A 19,951-nucleotide genomic window follows, 5' to 3' on the forward strand; every position below is an offset into this window, starting at 1 on the left:
GACAGTAATTGCTATGGAATTCCCTGCACGGTGCGTCGCCGGGGCTGAGACATCATATGTCGGTCAGTGCATGAAAACAACATCACACGAGGGACGACGCGAGAACGTCTCCCATCCTTCCAAGCTTCCACTTGGGGGAGTGGGGGGGGGACAGGCAGTAGAGCCCTCCGGAGACTTGTCAAGGTGACTACACTGCAGTCAATCGTCCGTCGCCGCGCTCGCTGCTTCTCTCATGTTCTCCAGAGCCATGTCGGCCTCAGCAGGGATTCCCAGGAACACGTCCGCTGCCGCCGCCGGTGACACTGTGCCTTCTTCTGCCGGCTCTGTCTCTGGGAACCCTCATGCATCTTTATCCTCTAGAGGTGAGGGTGATGTTTCCCGGGGCTGCTGTGCCAAAATGGCCCTTATTTGCATGGAGCATATGCAGGTTTCCCTTGTTTGCACCTAATGACAGCTGCCAGGGATTCATCACGCTTGGTGACTGTTAGTTGGAACGTGGCCACGATCCGGGGGCAGGAATCCATGAGGTCTAGTTGATGTGCACCCCCTGCCAGTATGGTGGGGAGATAAGCCTATGTCTACATGCAGAGCTATCGGGGCATGTAGAAAAAAAAGGGTTGTCCCATCAGGGTCTGGCCACATGACAACATTTGCAGCGCAACTTTTTGTGATGACAGTCAATGGTGTCACCCTGCGACAGTCGCGTCGTAGTCGCATTTCGACACCATTGACCTATCGTCAGAAACAATGTTGTGTAACTTTTCTGCGACAAATCTTGACATGTAGCCGGAGCCTTGAAGTCATAAAAGGGGACTCCCCCAGTCGAGACAAGGGTGCTTCTCGCCCCGGAGGTCTTTCAAGACCTTTTATTGCATGGTCATTTACACATTGGAATGAGCACTGTGTAATACTACATATGACAACAGTGCCCCCCTGCTGGAAAAAAACAAGTGGTCGACATCAGAATCTTTTTGCGACCACAAATCAATAATGGGGCAGCTTCAGTCTACCCTGGTCAGAAGGACATTTTTACGTCTATGATGAGCTGTAACTGGGAGTGAACTATCTGGAAGGCATTTTCAATACGGCCTATTGGGTCATATTGACATCATGGGGTGTCCCAAACTTGCCGCCCCCCGCAATAAGCTACAGTTCTGATTTTATTACACTGGTAAATTTAGCATGGGGTTCTCTCATCAACCCCTGTCCATATGCCTTATTACAGCCTATGAACATTATAAAGAGGGGGTCTCCCACTCAGGGACCCCCTGTATGAGTCAGAACGGAGAGCTGATCTGCTCTGCCGGACGTCAGCCATCCTTGTAATATAAGGAAGGCCATTCCTTTGAATGGCTGCCATGTAATACTACATTACCCTGCGGAATACCTGTCTAGCTGTTGCTTTCCCCGGTGCCAGAAGTCGGGATAATCGCCTCCATTTTGAAAATCGACTGGCTGCTGTGGTTAATAGTTGCACTTTTTGCCCCAAACGTTTTTAGAGTTGAGTCCCAATAATATAGACAGTGTCGTATGGTGACGGATTCTAGTGTCGGGCGTGTTTCAGGCTACATAGGCGATTTTTAGCTACGTTCCGCTAAAATTCCATGACACTGAACAGCGATTTGTAACTAACTGTTTTTAATGAAGGATTTGTAATCACTGCAAAGTGCAATGATCGTCTACAGATGCCCTGCGTTACAGTGTCATCTCTCCCCCATCAGCTTTGGGCAATTAATCCTATCCATAGAGTTTAATGGGATTGGAAATTAATCAGCCGTCCCGGGAGAGGTTCTCCAAATACTCATTAGAACAGAAAAATACTGGAAGCTTTTTTTAACAAGGGGGAGAAATGATCTCATGGGATAAGTTGTATGAGATTGGGTTTAATTGCTGTTTTTATCAGATTTAATTGAGTGATGTAAAGTGCGGGAATGTATTATTCAGGGAGAGCGTCCAGAACGCTAGTTTTTTGGTAGCTGGCTGTCTGACGCGAAGGATGGAGACTTTCCTATAGTCTGGAGCTTCAGCGTGTATCATGTTATGCAGCTACATGGAACATGCGGCGCTGTCCGTGTAGGCATGTGATGGCTAACCTCCGTCACTTCAGCTGTGGTAAAACTACAACTCCTAAGATGTACACTTGCTTGGCTGTTCTCCGAACTCCATAGAAATGAATGGAGCATGCTGGGAGTCGTAGTTTCGCCACAGCTGGAGTGCTAGAGGTTAGCCATCACTGGTGTAGGCCATTTCAGATGGCCAAAATATGGCTGCAGATTAGAGTCCTTGTCTGGTGTGATAACTGGGTCAGAGACCTTTCCAAAATGGCCGGCCTTGTGGGGTTCTCCTGGTATGTAGGGGTTAGTGGTGAAATAGGGTTTACATTTTTCACCATTTCCAAGATCTCTTCAGTCAATGCCTGGGAAAGTGGGATATCCAAACTAATCCTACTCCTAAAACAGCAAGGCTCGGTAAAGGGGAGACTGACCATACACTGCAACAAACCCTTTATCCATGTAAGCATAACCCGCTGGACGTCGTTAGTCCTAAGCTTTGTATAGACTGGCGACAGCTACCCACAACTGTTGTTATATTTCCTTCTCATGAAGTCATGGCATACCACTGGTACCCCCACCGATCTTAAGAATGGAGGGGCTATAGTCCTGATTTGGCAATACAGCCCCTTTACTGTGTTCCCCGTACAATGGTGCCCTTACCAGGGTGCTGCAGCCAGCAATTCAGTCTGTACTTATGCAACCACTTGCTTATTTTTACTACATCTTCTAGATGCTGTTAAGGTGCTATTTGCCCCATGGGAACTTTTCTGCAGAACCCCCCAGCAAGGCCAGACTCTTGGTGAGAATCATACTTACTTGATCCCCACAGCAAAGTTCCAGTTTCATCACTTCCCCTCAGGCTTTGCCGTTCCCCTGCATCAACATCTGGTCACAGGGCCGCTGAAGCCACTGACTGGCTGCAGCAGTGACGTGTCACCCATGTGTCATGTCACTGGGTCATGTGACATGTCACCGATGTGGCGAGTCATTAGCTTCAGCAGCAAGATGTTGACCCAAGATCTGCAGCACCCGAGGGGAAGTGATTTACCTGGAACCCAGCAGATCGGGTAAGTATGATTGCCCCTGCGGGTCCGGCCACGCTTGGTGTTCTGCAGAAAAGGTCCCCAGGGCTGAACAACCTGGCGTGACACATTGCCTTTAATAAATAATAAGAGATTCTTTGATTTTTCTCTTGAAGGCGACCCCTTCACATGTCCTATTAGTGCCTATGGAGCCCCTCTATGAACTAGTGTCTGTACTAGTGATGAGCGGCAGGGGCAATATTCGAATTCGCGATATTTCGCGAATATTTGGGCAAATATTCGCCATATATTAGAGAATTCGCGAATTCATGATCTCCAGGCATTATTTTCTTGATTGCGAAAATTCGCATACAAATGGTCGCATAAAAATTCGCATGAACTGTTATTTTCACAAAAATCGAATATTCGCAATTACGAATATATTTTGCGAATTTCGAAATATACGCAAATTCTCGAAGTGCCGATATTCGCGATTAAAATTCGCAATTCGAATATTCGTGATCAACACTAGTCTGTACTGGTGTCTCCTGTTCTGGTGGACTCGGCCAATCCTTGTATTTTCTTGAATGGCAGCCATAGACTACTACATTGCCTAGCTGTCCAGTGATTTTGCCAGGGGTGTTATGAGCGGGACCTGGGGCGATCACAAGATGAGACCACTTTAAACGTATGTCTATTCTTTGCACCTGACTTGCTTTGTGGTTTCATATGTCGCTGGTAATCCACTAATTATATCTCCGGCTCTTGTGTACGCTCTTAGTTTTCTTGCTCTCACACTTGTCTCTAGGCCTCATCACCAGTCTACGCTTTCTGGATCCCATCCAGCGCTGAGGTATAATAAGGATGAATGCATGGGGCCCAGGGTACACATGAGGAGCAGACATCCCTTATTTAACTCGGTGATATAACAAGCTGGGGGTGAGGGGCTGACTCTTATAATTAGTAGTTTACACTGCTAACTGAGAAGTCCTGGCAGACGTTATTAAAGCCTATAGGAGTGGTCAGACACTGCTCCTGTTAACATCACACTTCATTTTATAAAGGGTCTTTAGGAGACCGCTCCTTGGGTTGCAAATAGAATTGAAGTGTGTATTTTCATGCAGATCTCTCCGCGTTTAAGAACCAAATCTGCACAAAATCCGTAGGTGTTACTTGCACTGATCTCACTGCATTGCAAAGCAAGACATCCGCACTACAAATCCACACACACACAACTGACATCCTGCTTATGTCTAAATCCGCACAGCAGGTCTATTACCGCACGGAAAATATCCGTAAAGTGTACATGAGATTTGGTCAAATCTCATTTACTTTGCTGGTACTGTACTACGCGGTGGTTTTTCTACAAAAAAAGACGGAAAACACGTGTGCGATGTGTGCGATGTGTGCGGGTAGCGTACAGGAAATGTAATGATCTTTTTGAAATGCCTACATATAGAAACCACTCACCCCCAAAAATGAATACCAAGTAATATGAACGATTAGGGTGCACTCGCTCGTTGCGGAAAGTTCCACCAGAAAATCTGCAGGTGTGGATTCTCACAAAGGTGTGGCTTTTGTTCCAGATATTTATTCGCAGAACGGTATGGATTTCTATGTGAATTTTGATGCGGATTACATCTGCCACTGAAATGGGGATATTGAGCTATGTTTTAGGCTACATGCACACCACACGACCGTTGTGTGTTTTGCGGTCCGCAAAACACGGATGGCGTCCGTGTGCGTTCCGCTATTTGCGGAACAGCACGGACAGCCATTGATATAACTGCCTATTCTTGTCCGCAAAACGGACAAGAATAGGACAGGCTATATTTTTTTTGCGGACCACGGAACGGAGCAACGGAGGCGGACAGCACACGGAGTGCTGTCCGCATCTTTTGCGGCCCCATTTAAGTGAATGGCTCCACATCCAAGCCCCAAAAACTGCGGCTCGGATGCGGACCAAAACAATGGACAAGAATAGGCGTTTTCTTTTATAGTTGTGGCCATGTGTGGTCCGCAAATTGCGGAACCCACACGGCCGGTATCCATGTTTTGCGGATCCGAAAAACACTACGGTCGTGTGACTGCGCCCTTAAGCTGCAGAACAGCCCCATTAAGATAATCTTTCTGTTGCAGGTTTTCCAGGGGAATTTTCTGCAATGTGTGAGTGCGCCCTTACTTATCTGTTAAATCTCCCATCGCTCCAGTGCCTACACACTGGTGCCCTGTGCCATTACTGTGCTGCAGCAGCGGCGTCACGTTGGCACAAGTGACCGCTGAGGCCAATGATCTGCTTGTGTCAATGTAATGTCACCAATCCGGCATGGTTAAGAAAGAGCATCACGGGGCCACAGATGAGTAATTGTTATAATTTTATTTCCCTATTTACACCTTGATCTATTTTCTCTTGATTGCAGACAAACCGCAGGGGGGTTAGCTACCTGACATCCACAGCGCCGCTTAGGCTTCTTCCACACCAGTGTTTCCATTTTCCGGTATTGAGATCCGTCTCAATAACGGAAAAAAAAAAACGCTTCCGTTTTGTCCCCATTCATTGTCAACGGGAACAAAATGTAACTGAACGGAACGGAATGCTCCAAAATGCATTCTGTTCTGTTTGGTTGCGTTCCCATACCGGAGAGCAAACCGCAGCAAGTCAATGGGGACGGATCCGTTTTCTCTGACACAATAGAAAAAAGATCAGTTTCCCAATGACTTTCAATGGAGTTCATGACTGATCCGTCTTGGCTATGTTAAAGATAATACAACCGGATCCGTCTTGGCTATATAAGACATAATACAACTGGATCCGTCTTGACTATATAAGACATAATAAAACCGGATCCGTTCGTAACCGATGGCTGTATTATCAGTAATGGAAGCGTTTTTCATGCATGTGAGCATCAGTGACCACCCTGGCAGCACGTATCACAGGGCACCATTCTTGTAATAAGTGTATAATTATAACCCCAGAGGTGACGGATGTTTGTTCTCTACACCTGGGTATAAATGTGAGCTTGTGCTTTCAAGGGTATATCTCCTCCTCACAATTAATTTCCCTGGAGGTATTTCTGTTCTCACCACTGCGCTCGAATCCGGTGTTCATACCACGGCCACTGTGACTTTCCTCCACCCTATTTTCCTTATTTTATTTTTTTTCTTAATTTTGTGACCACAATCTCGGAGGCAGATTTCCTTTTTTTTTTTGCATTTCTCCCCTGATGTGTGATTTCATACTGTAAGCGACTCAGAAAAATTGAAATAATGATGGGTTCATCCTGCCTGCCAGTCTGAATCGAGTCCTACCCAGTCTGCTCTGGCTTTAATCGCCTCCCCTTCATTAAAAAGTCTGGCGGAGTACCAGGGCAAGTGGGGACACCTCTCCCCCCCCTCCCTGTAGCGTCCTTGAGAGACTGCAGCTATATAAACATAGGCAGGTTGAATAGGAGCCTGTGTGGGATTGTCAGCAGCAATGCAGTGTAATGGGAGATGAAGAAAACATGGCTGTAGGCCAGGGGCGTAGTAATAGCAAAAGGTTACAGTCCCGCCCAGGGGACCAGATGCCCCCCACGACATGTATAAAGCGGTGTAAAGATGCAGCGACTTATGCTAATGCCCAATGATGTCATTGCACAAGACGCGGCTATCTCACCATACAGCGGCTCCTTATTATAATGCATATTCTGTAGATCTTGTACAATATTATAGTGTTATAGGCGCAGATTGTATTTGACGGGTGTTGGTTCTTGGGAGAAGAACACATCATCATCAAATTGGAGGGCGACGGTGCTATTGTGGGGATGCTGAGGCTATCAGTGCTTCAGTCATGTTATACCTCGCTGTCTCATTATATGGGCTCATGCACATGACCGTATGTATTTTGCGGTCCGCAAAAAACACGGATGACGTCCGTGTGCATTCCGTATTTTGCGGAACGGAACAGCTGGCCCCTAATAGAACAGTACTATGCTTGTCTGTGATGCAGACAATAATAGGACATGTCTAACAGACATTCGGAAACAGACCAATTGAAATGAATGGTTCCGCATCCGGTCCACAAAAAAACCGGAACAGGCACGGAAAGAACATACGTTTGTGTGCATGAGCCCTAAGCATGATTAATATACACTGTATACAGATGGGAGTAAACATACAGTATCAACCCCAGTCTTCCCCTTGCAATAAGCACATACAAATTCCAATGCTGAGGAGCCCTGCAATAGCTGCACCATTTTTTCTAGCTTTAGGCTAGGGCTACACGACGACATCTGTCGCTGTAATGTCGCATGACCATTTTAATAATAATAGTCTATGGTGTCACACTGCGACATAAGACATACTGCGACACGACAGTCGCCAAAAAAAACATCCAAAATAGATTTTTCTGCAACTGTCGCAGTCGCAGTGCGACACCATAGATTATTATTATAAAAATTGTCACGCGACATCAATGTTGCGCGACACATGTTGCAGTGTAGTTGTGCCCTATCTGTTGCGCAACACGAACGTGTGCTTCCTGTTGCCGTATTGCGGACCACATTTGCGGATCCGCAATACACGGGCGCCGTTCTGTGGCCATTCCGCATCACGGATGTGGACCTATTCACTTCAATGGGTCCGCAAATCCGGAGATGCAGAATGGTGTGGAACGGAAGCACGGATCGGAACCCCACGGAAGCACTACAGAGTGCTTCCATGGTGTTTCTGGCCGTCCCTCAGCACCGCAAAAAAATAGTGCATGCAGGTGGCTGCCCCACGGTCATGCCCGTGCATTGTGGACTGCAATTTGCGGTCCGCAGCATGGGCCCGACTGGCACAGAGCCCTGACCCTAAGTTTACACCTGAGCGTTTTACAGCGCGTTCCTACGCGCTGTAAAACGCTCAACAAGGAGAAACCAATGCTTCCCTATGGGAATGGTTCTCACCTGGGCGTTTTACAGCGTATAGGATCGCGCTGTAAAACGCCCGACGCTCAAACAAGTTATTGAGCTTTTTTTTGGGCGTTTGTCGCGCGTTCCCGTACATAGACTTTCGGGAACGAGCGACAATGGGCGTTCGGTTGTCTCTGTATGCGCGATTGTAAACGCCCGTACAATCGCGCATACAGAGCGCTCGTTTCAGAACGCTCAGGTCTGAACCCAGGGTAAGAGTGCATGTCGGGAGTTGTAGTTTCACAGCAGTTGTAGTGCCAAAGGTTGCTGATCCCTGGTCTAAACAGTCCTTAAAAATAGGTCCACTGATTTCAATGTGGTCCGTCTGGCTCTGGAAACGAGTAAAAATAAGACATGTCGTATTTTTTGACGGCCGCTATTTACTGGCCATTAAAATAAATGGCCATCTGAATAGCCCCATAGACTTTAATTAGTTCTGAAGACAGCCATTTATCACTGTTGTGTGAATACAGCCTTAGGGCTTGTTCACACGACCGTGTGAAGCCTGTGCTGTGGACCGCAAATTGCGGTCCGCTAAGCACGGGCACCTGCCGTGCGGCAGCCGCATAGGGATCTTGGCCTTTTCACTTGAATGGGTCCGCTATCCCTCCGTTCCGCAAAAAGATAGAGCAAGCTCTATCTTTTTGTGGTGCGGAAGCACGGAACGGAACCTCAGAAAGCACTCCGTAGTGCTTCCGTAGTGTTCCGTTCCGCATCTCGGGATTTGCGGACCTATTGAAATGAATGGGTCCGCATGCGTGATGCGGAATGGCCACGGAACGAGACCCGTGTATTGCGGATCCGCGGCTGCTTGCCGAATGTTCTTTTGGTCGACAGACATCTCTCTGGACCTCCCCCAACATACATGCACGCTTGGCTGAGCACGCATGTGTCCTGAACCGTCAGACAGGATGAACCCCTGCCAGATATCTCTGGCAAAGGCTCATCTCCCTGAAAACAAAAAGGATTAGGCAGTTAAAATCTAACATGCCCCATCTGCAGTCAGAGGGAGAGAGGAGTCCCCCATACACATTAGATGGTGGATTCGGCTGACCTTTATCTAACGTGTATGGCCAGCTTTAGGGTGCATTCACACAACCACAAAAAATACGGATGACGTCCGTGCTGCATCTGATATTTTTGCGGACCCATTGTCACAATACCTGTTCTTGTCCACCAAACGGAGAAGGACATATTCTATCTTTTTTGTGGGACTGCGGAATGGACATATGGATGTGGACAGCACATGGTGTGCTGCCCCTTTTTTTTTTGCAATGAATGGGTAAGGACCAAAAATACAGTTGTGTGAATGGGGCCTTACGCAGTGATCCTGTTGCTCGTCCTAGTCTTCGACCTGTCCTGATGACGACAGACCTCATCGCTCCTTTCACGAGATTAACTTTTCTACTCCGTTGTGTTTTATCATCCTATAAAACAAAAGAGGTGGAGGGCTATAAAAAGGGCATGCAATTCAGCCATTTATGTAATGGTTTTTAAAGGCAAATTTTCAGTGTGGTGGGAGAGGTTAGTATTCAATAAAATATATATTATTATATACACCGACACCGTACATGTATATAAATACACAATACGACCATAAGCTCCTGATTACCCTGGTTGCAGGCGTAGACTGATATATTATTTATAACTAACTTTCCCCCCCCCCCCATCTTTGCTTTGCCTGAAATCACCTTTTTGCCTGCCGGTGAATCTACACCGACTATCTCCATTCCCAGAGGGGAAGAAACAAGACCTCGCTCCCTAGATACGACAAGCAGGGGTGGGTCGTCATGGTAACACATAGCTGAGCAGCGTCTTCGCCTTTACCTGACTGCTCCACTCTCTGGTTCGCTGCACGTATGGTGACTGTCACCACTGCATTGGGTGCAATCAACCTCCAGGGCTACAGGTCATAAATAAAGATGGAGACCGTACGGATTATTGGTTAGCGGGCTACAGGGACGAACAGTAAATGACAAGAAATAGCAGCGATTGTGACGCTTCTTACAGATCTGTGATTGGTTAAAAGCCCGCTGATTGACGCATCTATTATATATCTATTACAGGTCGCGTCCTGTGATAATGGACAGACCCTGTAATAGGATCTCATGGGAGAAGAGGGGCTGCCTCTTTGTATCATCATGGCAGCTCAGGGGGCATGTCTTTTTTTCAGGAGGGCGGTGACGACCTCAGCTTCAGGCAGCTGACCTGGGATTTTCCTTGCCAGGAGGGAGCACCTATCTAGCTGATTGCAAATGGGCACTGGGTAACAGACATTCTGCACACCCGACCCTTAGGGCACGTGCACAATGTGTGTGGTTACCCGCCACGGTTTGCAAATGCATCGAGAATGAGCGTGTCACTTCTTGATGCAGATTTCAAACTGGCGGTTAAAAACAAAGTTTGGAGCCGTAGGGACGGAAACGCGGATTACAATTTAAAACAATAGGAAGGAAATTTAAAGAGATTGTCCCACAAAAAAAATATTCTCTGTTTTTTAAAACAGCGCCTGGACCTGAAAACTTTTGTAATTGCATATTATTCAAAAATGTAGTATAGTCACTGAACTATAAAAAAAAAAATGTCTATATAGCGCCACCTGCTGTTTGTTCTTTTCCTTAATCCTCCGTCCACCTCACTAAGGTGGTCGCACACACTCAGTTTAAAGCTTTAAATGTCACCAGCCTTATCTTCTATTAGAAGTTGTGGTAGTTACAGGGGAAAAGCTACAGCAGGAAAGGGCACGCCCTCTGAGAAAGGGCACGCCCTCTGAGAAAGGGCACGGCCTCTGAGAAAGGGCACGGCCTCTGAGCTGCCATCCTGAAATCAGTCAAGCAGGAAAATTGGAACAATGAATGTGGAGATGTCTGGATCCATGTGAGGCACAGGGCTGGTTCTATCTTAGTTAGGGCTCATACACACGACCGTATGGCTTTTTCAGTGTTTTGCGGGACGTTTTTTAACAGATCCATTTTTCGTTTCAGTAGTGTTTCCGGTTCCGTTTTTCCGTATGGCATATACAGTATACAGTAATTACATAGAAAAAATTGGGCTGGGCATAAAATTTCCAATAGATGGTTCCGCAAAAACGGAACGGATACGGAAGACATACGGAGTACATTCCGTATGTGTTCAGTTTTTTTTGCGGACCCATTGACTTTAATGGAGCCACGGAACGTGATTTGCGGGCAATAATAGGACATGTTCTATCTTTGAACGGAACAGAAAAATGGAAATACAGAAAAAACGGAATGCCCATGGAGACACTTCATTTTTTTTGCTGACCCATTGAAATGAATGGTTCAGTATAAGTAACGCATAGTAAGCTAAAAAAATGGCCAGTATACTGAACGCAAAAAACGTTTGTGTGCATGAGCCCTCAGGAAGAGATAGTGATGTACTATATGATGTCTAATATTAATTTTTACATCAATCACAGCATAACCCCTTTAAATGGAATATGCACAGAAATCTGGGTGAAAAATGCATACCTTTACGTCCGTCTTTTCTCAGACATAACCTGAGCGACACTTTGTGGCGGTCATCTAATAACCCTTATCTCTAAATGACTAAAAGGTCATAAACACTTATTTAATCCACATTCTTATCAATAAGATAAGAATTGAGCTATAATGAGTTTATAAGGTCAGAGATCAGAGATAACGAGCTGTCGGCTGAGCTGCCTGACGGAACGCAGTAAAAATACAGAGTATGCTACTAGAGAATCTGCACAGAGAAAGGGGCTCAACATTTTTAATAAACACCAATTGAAAAAAATATTTTTAGCCCAAAATGAGTGCAATGCAATAATAAAATAATTGTTTGCATTTACTAGTTTATTAGTGGTAAAACATGGAGGTTTTATGTGACTTGGTACACCTGCCTTTTATATACTTTCACGCACTTCATATATGTTATAATATAAAAGGTTCCTATGGAGGGAGAGTCTTTGGATGTCATGACATATTGGTTGCGACTCGTCTTCCTCCTTGGTAAACAAGCTGCATTTGTCAGTATGATGATGACCGGTGTGGCAGACAGAAGATTAAGGCTTGTGACTCGCTATGCTCAGAGGCGACTCTGTATAAATAGACCCTGCTGGGTTATTTGCACCTGCTACAACATATCTGTCTACAAGTGCTGAGCGAAGGGTCCTGAAAGTGATCACCATCCTCCTGGCAAGTGATTCTCCTGCTGCTAATCTCTGGAGCAGATATTGCACTAAAAATGCTGTTAAATCGCCCCACAGGGGTTGTGGCCCCAGCTTTCCCAGTCCCCTAAATGCAATTATATAAACTGGGGGGAGATTTTTGGGGAGGGGGCAATAGTGTCGCAAGACAGATGAATGTAGTGATTGAAAATGATGCCAAATTTCTAAAAATGGTGCACGAGTCATGATGAACTTGTTGAGGCATGTGACACTTCTCTTCCGTATGCTACGGAGATGACTACACACCAATAACTGGCACCAAAATATGGCGCACGACTTTATACAAGCATTTTACAACTTCTTCTAGCCATGTCCTTTCTCTCAATTCTGTCAAGGTTCCCATATCACCTCTTATCTTTGCTCCTGGGAAAGCTGGGTGACGACTAGCATGGTCGTCTTCCACAAGGGGCTTTCGTAGACCTCTATATGGCTATTTTTTTGTGATCTGTCCGCACCGTAAAAAAATAGAACATGATCTATTTTTTTGCGGTGCAGAGGTACGGAGAGAAACCCCACGGAAGCACTGCTTAGTGCTTCCGTGCCTCCGTTCCGCACCTTCTGGATTGCAGATGCATTCAAGCGAATGGGTCTGCATCCATGATGTGGGGTGCACACGGGCCTGCTGTTTGCGGGTCGCAAAAGGGGCATGGCCGACCAACCCTATAAAGTGATCAGTGGTGCAGATTTTAAATACACAGTATGTCAATCCATGCTGCGGATTTCCATTGTGGGGTGAAAACGCATGGAGATTTGCCCCATGTTCGTTGCAGATTTTTCTATGGAAATTCCACCGTTTGACCATTTGCTAAAGCGCTATTTCCATCTAAAAAGCGACGGTATATATGCTCTCACTGGTGGGGGTCTGGCCTCTCAGACCTCCACTGATACAAAGAATGAAGGGGATGCAGGTCTGGTTTTGTGCCGCGCCCTTGGTTTTTCCTCCACAGCGGCGCTCCTGGCCAACTGGTTGTGCAGGAAACTGCAGCCAAACCTATTCACTTTTCTCAGTAAAGCAGTTGACACTGTGCAGTGAAAGGGAAGCAACAATAAGGGGCCGTTCACACTGCGTTTCTTGAACGGATACCATGCCAAACTTTTGCCGTCAGCCATGTGGTGTCTGCCTTCCATTGTTTTCAGAGGGAGGCGGTGCTGAAGATCATAGGGTGGCGGTTTAAAGCCATGACCGCACCAAGAAGGGACATGTCCCCTCTTGGCACTCTGTGCACGCACCTGCTGCTGGAAGCCGTGGTGGCTGTCCATTTCAATGGTGCTGGGCCGTGAGCAGGTCAGCAGCCTCTACACTTTACAACCGCAGCAGAAAATGCTTTGATATATCTGGTGGATTCTGACAGCGTCAAATTACGCCATATGAACATACCCTAAGCGTACAGTATTTGCACGTGATGCATATTACGTGTGGCTTTTCCACACTGATTTTCGTGAGAACAATCCACAGCGCAATACAGTATCAGCTAAGGCTGGGTTCACGTCACGTTTTTTCCCATCCTTATAACATACACGTTAAACGGATGCCTCAGACTGATGCCATACAGTGGCATCCGTTCACCATAGAGTTTCATTGTGAACTTTTTTTTTACCGGACTGTGCAGGATACAAGAACATGGTGTGCTGCGTTTTTGTATCTTTTTTTTGTAACGTATGCGTCAAGTGAAGGCATAAAACGTTATGTGAACCCAGCCTAAAATGGTGAGAGACCCTAAGGGTCCATTCACACGTCCGTATGTGTTTTGCGGATCCGCAAAACATGGGACACCGGCAATGTGCGTTCCGCATTTTGCGGACCGCAAATCGCCGGCACTCTCATAGAAAATGCCTTTTCTTGTCCGCAAGGCCGACAAGAATAGGACATGTTCTATTTTTTTGTGGAACGGAAGTGCAGATCCGGAAGTGCGGATGCGGACAGCACATTCCTGCCCCATTGAAAATGAATGGGTCCGCAAAATTGCGGAACGGATGTGGACCCATTTTGCGGACGTGTGAATGGACCCTAAGATGTACGTTGTGTTGAAATTGACCAGTGGTGTTGATTTTAAAATCCGCAGCATGTCAATTGTTTGTGTGGATTTTCAGTGCAGAGGGTGAGATCTGGGGCAAATCCATGTCAGAATCCGCAAGTAAGGCCCCTTTTACACATCAGTGAATCGCTGTCTTCACGGACCGCTCATGCATCCATCGAGTCCATGGTGGCACAACGAAAGCATGCAGATCCCTCATGCACAGCATATTCTATAGCTTAGTGTAAACCGCTGACACAAGACAGCCAGTGTCCATGTTTGGTTTGTGGTTTTTATGGACAATTGATAGGAGATAAATTTTCTGCCTAGCAGTGTAGGTGGAATACGAATGACGTACGGAGAGCAAAAAAGCAGACCAAACGCCTTCATGGACCTCTTCGTGAATGAACCGCTGGCCATGTTGTCACAGATGTCATCACGGACATGTGAAAGCGGCCTAAACACATGAGGATTTTTGTGTTGATTTGGTGCGGAAATGCTGCAAAACTCTGTATTAACTAGACTGCAGTGTGCATATACCCCTAAACCAATCTGTGCAGCCCCTTCATTCTCAGAGGTTGCACCTCCATCGATCATAAAGTGATGGCGCAGCCTGCCGATATACCTTCACTTTATAAGACAGAAGGGAATACCCCTTTACTTGGGGCTCATCCTTGCTGGGTGACAGCCCCTATGGCAGATATAGCTTGTCACCCAGCTTTCCTAGGATATGCCTAATGTATATTATTATATTCCAGTTGCCCGCTTTCCAGACACATTATGCCAGCAGGAGCTCAGCGGTATGACTGGGGCTGTGATGAAAGAAGCAGCGGGGGCACAGTGGTTGTGACATTTGGCGGGGGCACACTGTTGTAGTGTGAGTTAAACCCGTCCAAGCTACCAGCTCGGCACATATATCAGTGCACGCAGACCAAAGTCCGCAGCAAACAGCCGGAGCCACATTTGGCAGCGGAGAAGAGGCGGTGCACTGGAAGGCAGAGCATGACTCCATTCCTATACTCTGCTCCTGAACTAGTCTATGTGATAGGTGAACGGATGCGGCCGGCACCTGTTTTGCTGTGTGGGTGACACTATGACATACTGTCGTACATACATAGTGCTTTCTGTGCGCCCATCGTCTCCTTACAAATTACACAGTTATTTTTTTAACATGATGGCATGAGAGACCCTGACTCACAAAATTAGAATCTGGGTGACTGTATAATGGTATTTTTGTACTCCTAACTTCGCTGCAGCCTTTCCTGGGGTTTCAATTCTTCCCATTTGTAGTATACAGCAGCGACGGTGTTAAATCCTCACGCGTGAGCCCGGCCTCCTAAAGCCTTAGTGAAAGGCCACAGGATATAATCAGCTTTTGTCATGCTAGGTTTTGCCTCATATAGTGCTAAAAAATGTCGCCATACTGTGTTGCTTCTACGAGAGGGTAACCTGCACATGCGGTATCCACCGCCTAGGTTGTACAGCAGCACACAGAGGACATATGGATCCATACTAGGGACATGCGCGGTCTCCATGTGCATGCAGCCCTTTTACGTGGGCCACTGACCAGTAATAGAAATGAATGGGTCCGCAATTCCGTTCCGCAAAATGTGGAACGAAATTGCGGACGTGTGAATGGGGCCTTAAACCTTCTACCTGTAAGGCTGGGTTCACGTCATACATTTGTCCTATCTTTAACATATATGTTTGGGAAGAAAAGGATCGCAGTATACTACGCTTTTCTATACTGCAGAGTTCGTAAGAAAACGTTATACGCTAAGATATACATTTTTTACGGTGGAACTCCTGTATGGCATCCGTCTTAGGTATCTATTTAACGTATATGTTTTTTGCACACATTTAACCCAGCCTTAGGGCTCTTGCACACGACTGTATGCCCTCCGAGACATACGGCCCGTGAGCGGGCCATATGTCCTGGAGCAGCAATGATGCTGTGGACGTTGGGCCGCCCGCGGGGTTATTGTCCCCCACTCATATGATTTTATGAGTGCAGGACAATAGTCCCGCGGGCGGCCCAACATGCACAGCATCATGATAAATGCTGCTTCGGGACATATGGCCCGCTCACGGACCATATGTCTCGGAGGGCACATGGTCGTGTGCAAGGCCCCTTACTGTGTATGCAGTAAGCAGCGATGTCTTCTGTGTATATCCCTTTCTATCATAACCAGCAGAAACTTTTTCAGCAATTTTCTCTACAGTAGCTCTTCTGTGGAATCGTACCAAATGGGCTGAGCCTTCATTTCCCATGCAAGTCAATGAGCCTTGGCATGTTATTCACTTCAAGAGAGTGGCTGATCAGTGAATACTATAATATTTCTATAGGATCTTATGGGATTCACTATTTAATCTGCGCCTCAATTTTGTCTAGAATTTGTGTCGCATCTCAGGTTTTTTTTGCCGTCCTCGGCATGGCTTAGCGGTAAAGGAAGCGTGGCCTAAAAGCCTGGACTATTCAGAATTAGAAAAACATGGCTACTTTCTTCCACACCATGTGTTATGTCTGGTATTGCAATTTTAGCTCTGTTGAAGTGAATGGGCAAGAGCTGCAATACAACGAACGGCCTGTGAACTGGTGTGGCAATGTTTTTCAAAAAATTCTGCCATGTTTTTCTAATCCTGATCAATCTCATGGTCTGTATAACAACTGCTTCCTTTGTGGCAAACAGGGGAATTGTCACATCTTAAAGGGCATCTGTCAGCAGTTTTGTACCTATGACACTGTCTGACCTGTTACATGTGAGCTTGGCAGCTGAAGGCGTCTGTGTTGGTCCCATGTTCTTATGTGTCCGCACTGCTGAGAAAAATGATGTTTTAATGTATGCAAATGAGCCTCTAGGAGCAACGGGGGCGTTACCATTACACCTAGATGCTCTGCTCTCTCTGCAACTGCTGCACCCTCTGCACTTTGATTGACAGGACCAGGTGTGATGCCGTTTTCACTGCCTGGCCCTGTCAAAGTGCATTGTACTCAGCAGTTGCTGAGAGAGCTTAGTCTCTAGGTGTAATGACTACGCCCCCGTTGCTCCTAGAGGCTCATTTGCATATATAAAACTTCATTTTTCTCAGCAATGCAGGCAAATATGAACATGGGACCAACACAGATGCCTTCAGCTGCCGAGCGCACATGTAACAGGTCAGCCAGTGTCATAGGGACAAATCTGCTGACAGATGCCCTTTAAAGGGGTTGGGTCATAATGATGATCTCTTTTGACATGGAAGTCGATCTTAATGCAGCGGCCACTACAGGGGAAATGTAGCATTAAATGGAGGGCATTCAAAGGAATGGAGTCCAAGTAATCCATATATACGCTAGGTTTGTTAAAAATGTTCTAAAAAAAGGTCTTTTGGGGTGAGAGGCTCTTCATTTCTCTCCATAAAAAAAAAAAGAAAAAGGAAAAATAGATTGTAGGGAAAAAAGTTAAAAAAAATATATATAAATTAATCATGCCTATCTAAAGACAGAAGTGTGAATGCAGCCTGACCCTGGTCTTTTTAGGACTGTCACTGTACGCTTCAGTCTTTGGTTTCCTGCGGTACGGCACACAATGGACGTCTCAGTTCTGCAGGCTTCAAAGAGTAAAAGAAAAAAGAAAAAAAAAGTGAGGTTTTCAAGGACGTTACAACCCACAATGCATTCACAAAGAGCAAGTGAAAGGAGTTTCTCTTGGAGAATACTTAATGTAATCAAGCGAGAAAACACAGTATTTATATGTAATGTGACAGGAGAACAGGGAGCGCCCAAGGCTGCGACCTCACAGCGCTCCCCTCTCATCTCATCGCAGGTGAACTCCGGGAGAAATGAACGATTTTACGTACAGACTCACTGAGTGCAATCACACAGCTCAACAGGCAGAGAAAAGACGAAAAGAAAACTAGTCCTGTAGGTTTTAGGCTAAGTTCACATCTGCGCTCGCCTTTCTGTTCGTCTGCTCTGTTATAGGTCGGATTCGTAACATTAAGCTACTTTCATACTGGCGTTTTGGCTTTCCGTTTCTGAGATCCGTTCAGGGCTCTCACACGCGGTCCAAAACAGATCAGTTTAGCCCCAATGCATTCTGAATGGAAAAGGATCCGCTTAGAATGCATCACTTTGCCTCCGATCAGTCTCCATTCTGCTCTGGAGGCTGCTTGCAGCGTTTTGCTGTCCGCCTGACGAAGCGGAGCCAAATGGATCCGTCCGAACACACAATGTAAGTCAATGGAGGACGGATCCATTTTCTCTGACACAATCTGGCACAACAGAAAACGGATCCGTCCTCCATTGACTTTCAATGGTGTTCAAGACTGATCCGTCATGGCTATAGAAGACATAATACAACCGGATCCGTTCATGACGGATGTAGGCGGTTGTATTATGGTAATGGAAGCGTTTTTGCAGATCCATGACGAATCCGCAAAAACCACTAGTGTGAAAGTAGCCTTACTAAGCCGAACGGAGCCTACAGACCTCAGACTATAATGGGATCTGTTAGGTTTCCGTTCAGGGGGTTGATCTTGTAGAAGGACTTTGATCCCATTAGGCCCCTTTCACACGGGCAAGAATTCCGCGCGGGTGCAATGCGTGAGGTGAACGCATTGCACCCGCACTGAATCCGGACCCATTTACTTTAATGGGGCTGTTCAGATGAGCGGTGATTTTCATGCATCACTTGTGTGTTGCATGAAAATCGCAACAAGCTCTATATTGTGTGTTTTTTACGCAACGCAGGCCCCATAGAAGTGAATGGGGTTGCGTGAAAATCGCAAGCATCCGCAAGCAAGTGCAGATGCGGTGCGATTTTCACGCATGGTTGCTAGGAGACATGGTTATAATGGAAAATAATAGCTTTCTTAATACAAAATGCTTAGTAAAATGTCCATTGAGGGGTTAAAAATAATAAACAAATTTAACTCACCTCATCCACTTGGTCGCGTAGCGTATCTCCTCTTCTTTCTACTTTCTTAAGGACCTGGCTAAAGGGCCTTTGGTGGCGTCACTGCACTCATCACATGGTCCATCACATGTTATAAGGGAAAATAATAAAATCACCTAACGCCTAACCCAAACCCGAACTTCTGTGAAGAAGTCTGGGTTCGGCTCTGGAGACCAAACATGCCAATTTTTCTCACGAACGTGCAAAACGCATTAAGACACTTTGCACTCGCGTGGAAAATTTGCGCATTTTCCCGCATCTTGTCCGGCCCGTGTGATCAGATTTTCATCAGTGATTTTGAGCCACAAGCAGGTGCGGCTCTAAACACATAACAGGTGCAGATCTTTCCCTTATACCTTATGTCTGTGGAGGCTCCAATCCTGGTTTCTGCTCACAATCACTGATGGAAATCACTGACCGAGCACTGACGTGTGAATGAGGCATAAGGGCGCCTTCACACGCGGCAGATTTTGTGGCAGGAAATTGTGAAAGAAACTGAAAATCAGTTCCATTCGCGTTAATGGAGCTTGCAGAAATCTATGTGCTCGCTGCCCCATTCAAATTAACGGAACTGATTTTCAGTCGCGAATTTTCTGCCACAAAATCTGCCGCGAGTGAAGGTCCCCCAAGGCTTTAGGCTGCTGCCAGCCATGTATTGGTAGCGTTACATGCCAGCCGCAATACATGGAGAGCACTGGTCCGTGACAGCGAAAGCCGCTCTTTGCTGGGCCTCCCCCTCTTTGATGTCTATAGGCTCTAATGGGGCAGATGGAAATATT

General features: G+C 46.3%; 1 protein-coding gene and 1 long non-coding RNA gene across 2 annotated transcripts in view; one reads left to right on the plus strand and one right to left on the minus strand.

Moving 5' to 3' along the window:
* Positions 1 to 246: 246 nt before the first annotated feature.
* TNRC6A (trinucleotide repeat containing adaptor 6A) overlaps positions 247 to 19,951 on the plus strand; it is a 103,951-nt gene continuing 84,246 nt past the window's right edge. Inside the window, exon 1 of the mRNA XM_044302901.1 lies at positions 247 to 362. The gene's annotated coding sequence lies outside the window, so the exon portion shown is untranslated. The remainder of the gene's footprint in view (positions 363 to 19,951) is intronic.
* LOC122944523 overlaps positions 9,329 to 19,951 on the minus strand; it is a 34,583-nt gene continuing 23,960 nt past the window's right edge. Inside the window, exon 3 of the long non-coding RNA XR_006391026.1 lies at positions 9,329 to 9,437. This is a non-coding gene — a long non-coding RNA (uncharacterized LOC122944523). The remainder of the gene's footprint in view (positions 9,438 to 19,951) is intronic.

The sequence above is a fragment of the Bufo gargarizans genome, chromosome 8, assembly GCF_014858855.1.
Source record: "Bufo gargarizans isolate SCDJY-AF-19 chromosome 8, ASM1485885v1, whole genome shotgun sequence".
In the NCBI taxonomy this organism is placed as follows: domain Eukaryota; kingdom Metazoa; phylum Chordata; class Amphibia; order Anura; family Bufonidae; genus Bufo; species Bufo gargarizans.